We start from the raw sequence: 6,423 nt of genomic DNA, 5'->3' as shown, positions 1-6,423 counted from the left end.
TCTAATCATTCAAGTAATCAAATAATAATAAAATCTTGCAAATTTTATAGAAGTATAAAATATTATTAGAGTTTATGGGATCTCATTATAGGCCAGCCAGAGAGCTTAGCAAACTAAAGCCCCTGCTTCAGCAGAGCGCAGCGGTGTGGGCTCGATCCCCAGCGTGCCTTGCCAGCACCCCCCGGGGCGCACTGAGAGGGTGAGTGAGACTGGGCGTGGTGGCGCACTCCTGCCATCCCAGTGCTTGAGAGGCTGAACACAGGAAGATCACTGCGGATCTGATCTATGTAGTGAGACCCTGAACACTCTGTAACTCTGTCTTAAATTCATTTAAAAAAAAAATCATTATATAGAAATCAAACATTCCTCCTTGGTTAAAAAAGTTATGCACTCTGTAAATGCATGCGGATCCACTATTTTCTTCAAAGTATCAAAATCTTTTAGGATTCTTGAGAAATGTCCTCATGCATATATCCTATTTTACCCAATTAGTCCAGAGCATGCATCTTATACATTTTCCTTGAATTCTTCTTTGAGAAACTTATATAATGGGCCATGAAGTTTCTCTTTTATCTTATAAAAACATATGTAAATTTTCAAATTAAATTTTAATATCATTAGCTTCATGCTATTCAGAGATCTAAAGGAACCACCACTCTCCCTCTTGTTCTCTTTCCCTTCCATCTCTTTTTCTCTTTCTAATTACACACTTTCAGAATTATCTTCACTGTAGGTACAGTCCACAATAATTGTGTTTCTCACTAGGTTTTCACCAGGCATATTAGAAATTTTGACTCCAACAATAAGTAATTTTTAGTTTCAGTTAGCTTTGTGAACTGGATTTAAAATTTCCAATTTTATCAAAGTGGAGAGTGAAGACTGGAAGAAACAGAGAAAACTTTCAACAACATCACAAAGCAAGAGCATCTGAAGCAAAACAGCAGTACAAATTCCTTCACTTGAAGCAGGAGTGCTCCTTGCATAGTCACCATTACTGTGAACAGCTGCTCCAGGCATCCAGGGAAGTCACCCCAGGGCAGGGCTAGCACTTAGGTTAGAGAGGGCACAAGTTTTTTCTTTTTACATTTTTTTTTTTTTTTTACTTTTGGAAGTTTTCTGTTTTTTTTTTTTCTGATAGACCCTCAAAGGAGCCCTCATAATTCTTTTTCTTTTAATTAAGTAAACTTTTATTGAAGCTTAAATTGTTTGTACAGAAATACATTTCAGATAATTTCTTCCAACACCAATGAAGGGAGAAATTATGGCACCAAAATTTTCCCTCCTCTGCCACACTTGGATAGATTACTATTCATCCTACAGTTTTTATTTTCCTAGGTTTTGTCCCACACAAATCTGTGCAATTTTAACATTAGAACCCTTAAGTGTTTGGGGGAAAAAAAAAGAATCCGAACTCAAGCCAGCAGATTTCATCAAAGCTACTGGGACGCTGTTCAAGACTAAACTCTACCTTGAGCATTGGCCCTCATAACAGAGCAGGTCAAAGCATTAGGAATCAAACTGATCAAGTTGCCTGAATACTTCTTTAATGAAACATTCAATCAACAATGCTACAATTAAAGTCAGTGTTCCAACCACTTGATTTCAAACTAAGTAGATTTTACATTTAGAAACACTAATAAAAGGTGCTTCATTTATAAATATGGAAGGAACAAAACATCAATGCATCAATCCAGAAATTATCAAGAAAATATTGTGAGAACAAGTACAAAATTTAGCCAACTCTGCTATCCTCTCGGTTGCTTGAATCACAGTATTTGCACATACAGCTAAAAGACGCCAACTCTTGAAAGCTATTTAGAGTCATTTCCCACTGGGTGTTTTTAGAACTTTATTTTCTTTATCCATCCATACCTTCTGCTACACAGTAAAATCTAAATAATCTGGACAGTCATTTATTTGATCCTGTGAGTGCCACAAAGAAAAGAATAGATCAAGTCAGAACACTCACACATATCACAAAACCACACAACTTTGTCTCAAGTGAAAGAGCCACCAAAATTCTATGAACCCAAACTTACATATGTTATGTAGTAAGGTTAGTGGCAATGGAAAAATTAATAGTGAAGATTCCAACCTGGCTGGATTTACTGAATCAAGGACAATCTTCATGCCTAATCTGTCCACTTACCTATTCGCTGACAAAAAAGAAATCCATTTATATCACTATTTGGCAAAGGGATGGTACTTCTGAGAATTTCATTGACTGAAAAGCACAGACTAGTAGATGCTTTTCACAGAGCTCAGCCAGCACACTCTAATCTTAATCTACAGCTCTCTATGGATCTGTCTTCCCTGCTTATTAATCAACAGTGGAAATGTTTCTTTGTGGGGAGACAGTCAATTTTATCCCTCATCTTCAAGAGTTCAAAAGGAGGGCAAATTTTTCATCCCCCTTAAAAAAACATTAATCCCAGGGTCATCCCCACCCCTTGCATCCCCATTTTGGGTATAAGATTAATATATAAACCACAGTGCAACAGTGTATTGCTTTTATTTGGGGCCTGGTGGAAGGGGGAAGACATCATGGTGAGGGAAGATGCGAAGGACTCCAAACATGGGAATAATTATTAAAACAGTAATACACAAAATAAATAACTGGATCATTTTCTTAGGAGGACTTGACTCATGGAAGAAAAACTGTACTCACTGTTACAAAAACATTTTTATGAAGTAGAAATTGGTTTCAATATTATTAGTGGAGAATATGTTCTAGAAAGTAGAGGTAACTGCATGTAAAATTCCAGCAACAGTATAATAGAACAGTCCCAGATTGTTAGGCTCAGGCCAACACCTAATGAGGATGAAAGCCTTGTCTGGGAAACTTTGGATGATACCTGCAGAAATATTACACTATGTATAAACCAAATGGGATTATTTTCACAAGTGTTATAAAGTTTCATCTAGTAAAAAATTTTTTCTACATGTATTTCAATTTCACAGCAAGAATGGCATAGAATACCTAAACAAAAAAGAGAGCATTCATGCAAGATACCTAACTCCTTGATATTATAATGCATAACTTCAAAATGATTACACTATCATTACATCTAGGGCTTTCTGCAACTACGAGGTGGCGGTGATGGAAAGCATGACTCCAAGTATCAACATCTAGAAAGCAGCCACCACCTTCTATGTGTGTTGACTTTTTGCATTTTTTCTTCATTTTCCTTAATCAGCTCTGCTGTCCTTGCTGCTTCTTAGCAAAACTGGTAAACACAAAGTTGTAATCACTGAACATAGCACTCTGACAATCAAGATAATTAAAATCTTCAGTCTTCCGGGGTGAAGGAAGCACTGTGTCACATTGAGAACACTGACTGACAAACAAGGTGGCCACAAATTTTCCTGGATTGAAGACTTCCACAATGTTCCTGATCAGGTCATCTTACGAGATCTGACTTCAGTTTGTTTTAAAGCTAACGTAGGAAAACTCTGGTTCTGGAGTGACGTGAATAGTTCAATAAGTTCCATCCGATTTCTTTCCACTCACTGAATACCCACAAGGTTTGAACAATGAGCATAGCACCAATGACAGAACCTGGTACCAGGTCATGAATTCCACTCTCACAAGTGACATCATTTGCAGTATCTTTCATGTAGAAGTGGTCCATAACTCCTGGGTCAAGCTCACTCATCAGAACTTCGAGGTCTGATCTGGTTGACTGATTACTTAACTCTGGGAAATCCAAAGTATACAAGTACTAACAGTCAGAATTCATACGTCCCATACAATAAGCTGCTCCATTTGGGAAAATTGCATTAAGAAACTATTTCTTCCTGGAAATTCCAGTGTGGGCATCCTTGGTGAGAAGGCTTTATGAAATTCTTACAAGAATAAAAGAAGCTTTGAATCAAATCAAACCTACTGTAATCCCTAGCAAGCTTCAACAGGGGAACCCCTGCTTTCAGTAAGAGGGCGGTACCGCACGTCTTCAAAATGCAACGTCTTTTGGAGACAGATATGCTACTCTCACTAGTACGTAAGCTTTCTGCTTGTCAGTTTTTGTCACTGTTATGACTGAACATTGTGCATCCTTCAAAAGTATATCCCACTCAGATCTCTGGACAGTGCGAAGATCCCCAGATCTCTGGTTGGCATCAGAGGACCAAACAGGAGGACCAAACCTCCAGCAGCTTCTATTTCCTTCCAAAAAATGTGCAACTTCCATCACCATGAGACTAGCGAACAACCAACAACCATAGAAAATCAACTAAATTAAATCTCTTCTCCCACCGCTGTGGCTGCCACTGCAGATTGTTCCAGCTGTGCTGTACAAAGTTCAGGTTCCTTTATTTTTTCTATAATTTTATATTAACTTTTTTTTAAAAAAAAGGATTAACAAAATTTTCCTGGCTTTTTGTGAGCGAAAGTTGAATGTGAGTCTATTGGGAATAGAGGCAGATACAGTTCAGTCTCTTGTAGTCGGCTGCTTCCCCCTTGGTAGCGCGATCGCTAGCTAATGTCGCCGGCCGCACTGTGGATGTGCAGGAGTGCTCACACTTGTTTCTGCCGTGTTTTATGAAACATCTTTTCTATGTATGAATTTTTTTCTCAAAATGAAAACTATCCCTTTAAAAATCAGTCACTTTATACCCCTCATTGAAAACATCCTCAAGTAATATTACTGATTTATGTGAATCATACCATCCCTAAGGAAAATAAATTAATTTTAAATCAGAATGCACCTGAAATCAGATTAGGAACCATGAGCAGAGAACAGTTTCAGAAATACTTAAAAGCTATTCTGGGAAACAAACTCTCTCTCTCTCTCTCTCTCTCTCTCTCTCTCTCTCTCTCTCTCTCTCTCTCTCTCTCCCCATATACATACCTTCTCTCTCTCCCCCTCCATATATATATATATAGATAGATAGATAGATAGATAGATAGATAGATGATAGATAGATAGATAGATGCAAATAACATTAAAAATAGTTTCAATATGTCAAAATCATGTTCACCACCACACTGGCTAGCAGCTAAATATTAAAAGAGTAAAGTCCTAGTATAGTCAAAAGAGTCTTACAGTCTCTTCATAAAAAGAATTCTAAGGGGCCAGAGAGGTGGCTCAGTGAAATAAGCGCTTCCCTGGCAAGCACAAGGGCCTGAGTTCAATCCCCGGTTCCATAAAAACAACAACAACAACAACAACAAAACGAATTCTAGGTGCTTAATTGGTGTTAGGAATAGACAGTTTCTCAAAAACTTTAAAAAGTACATCTCTAGCCCCCTCAAGGATTGTGTTTGAAAAATATTCAGAGGGTTTCTAGCTGACCTTTCAAAGCCACTGAGCTTAACATAATAATTTGAACCATTGAGAGATTACATACTGCAATGGTTGTGTGAAATTTCATCTCAGTGAGATATAGTGGCATCTAGATGTGTTAAAATGAGAACTGACATGAAACAGGAGAGCCGGCTGAGAAGCAGTGTGTTTTTGACAAAAGGAGCCTCCTGGGAACCCCGGCACCTCTGCTCCCAAGTTCCTTTGTCCCTGAGCTTCCCTGGAGTGCAGCACCGCCTCCACCACCAGTGGGGACTGCTCAGGTCCCAGGAGAAGAGCGAGGCAGATGGGCAGAGAGCAGTATCTCTGCGCAGGGCCTAAGTCGTTAGCGAAGGTCCTCAAGGGAGAGCCAAAGGCTGGGCTGGAGTGACCCAGGTGAGAACAGCCTGGGAGCAAGGGAGTGCTGACCAGAAGCTGCCAGGCCCCTGGGCTGGGACTTTCCAGCACTCAGAAAGAGTGAGAAATACATTTCGGTTGTTTGCAAGCCACCTAACCTATGGTGTTTTATTACAGATATCCAAACTGACTAAAATAATATCCAGCATATTTCTTAATATGATCAAGCATAATTCTTAAATAAAAAATTAATTATGGCACTTCTATATTAAAATGTCTTCATGAATTTGCATTAATAACACAAAACTAAACCTCTTCAGCATAGCCCATGATTTTTACCTTTGTTGCATCTCAATCCAAAGTTGTTCTCGCTCCATCTCTAGCTCACTGTAGATGAGAATTAAGCTTGTACCATCAAGTTTTTAAGCAAAAATTAAGCAACAATATTTGCCCCGTGGTAGCAACAAGAGATCATTTCCAGGGCTGCCTGTATGTACTAAAATTCTTATATGCTTAATTCACTTACATAAAAGGACCATATATTTTCATGTATGACCTATTCACATCCTCTTACACAATATATTTTATCTTCTTTGTTTATCTTTTTTATGTATTTGGTACAGGGTCTATAGGGTCTCACTACATAGATCGAATTCGTAGGGATTCTCCTGTTTTTTGTTTTGTTTTGTTTTGTTTTGTTTTCTACAGTTTTATTGATAAACATATAGCAATGAGACAGTTTCAAATCAAATCGGAAGTACAGTTTCAACAAATAATACACTGC

The 6,423-nt window shown here is 38.2% G+C and overlaps 1 pseudogene; it reads right to left on the bottom strand.

The window, feature by feature from the left end:
- Nucleotides 1-3,193: 3,193 nt before the first annotated feature.
- On the bottom strand, nucleotides 3,194-6,016 carry LOC101589190 (annotated as a pseudogene).
- Nucleotides 6,017-6,423: the final 407 nt, after the last annotated feature.

Source organism: Octodon degus, unplaced genomic scaffold (genome assembly GCF_000260255.1).
Source record: "Octodon degus isolate 3935 unplaced genomic scaffold, OctDeg1.0 scaffold00114, whole genome shotgun sequence".
NCBI lineage: Eukaryota > Metazoa > Chordata > Mammalia > Rodentia > Octodontidae > Octodon > Octodon degus.
Note: the sequence above shows the minus strand (reverse complement) of the source record. Positions and strands in the feature narration are given on the sequence as shown.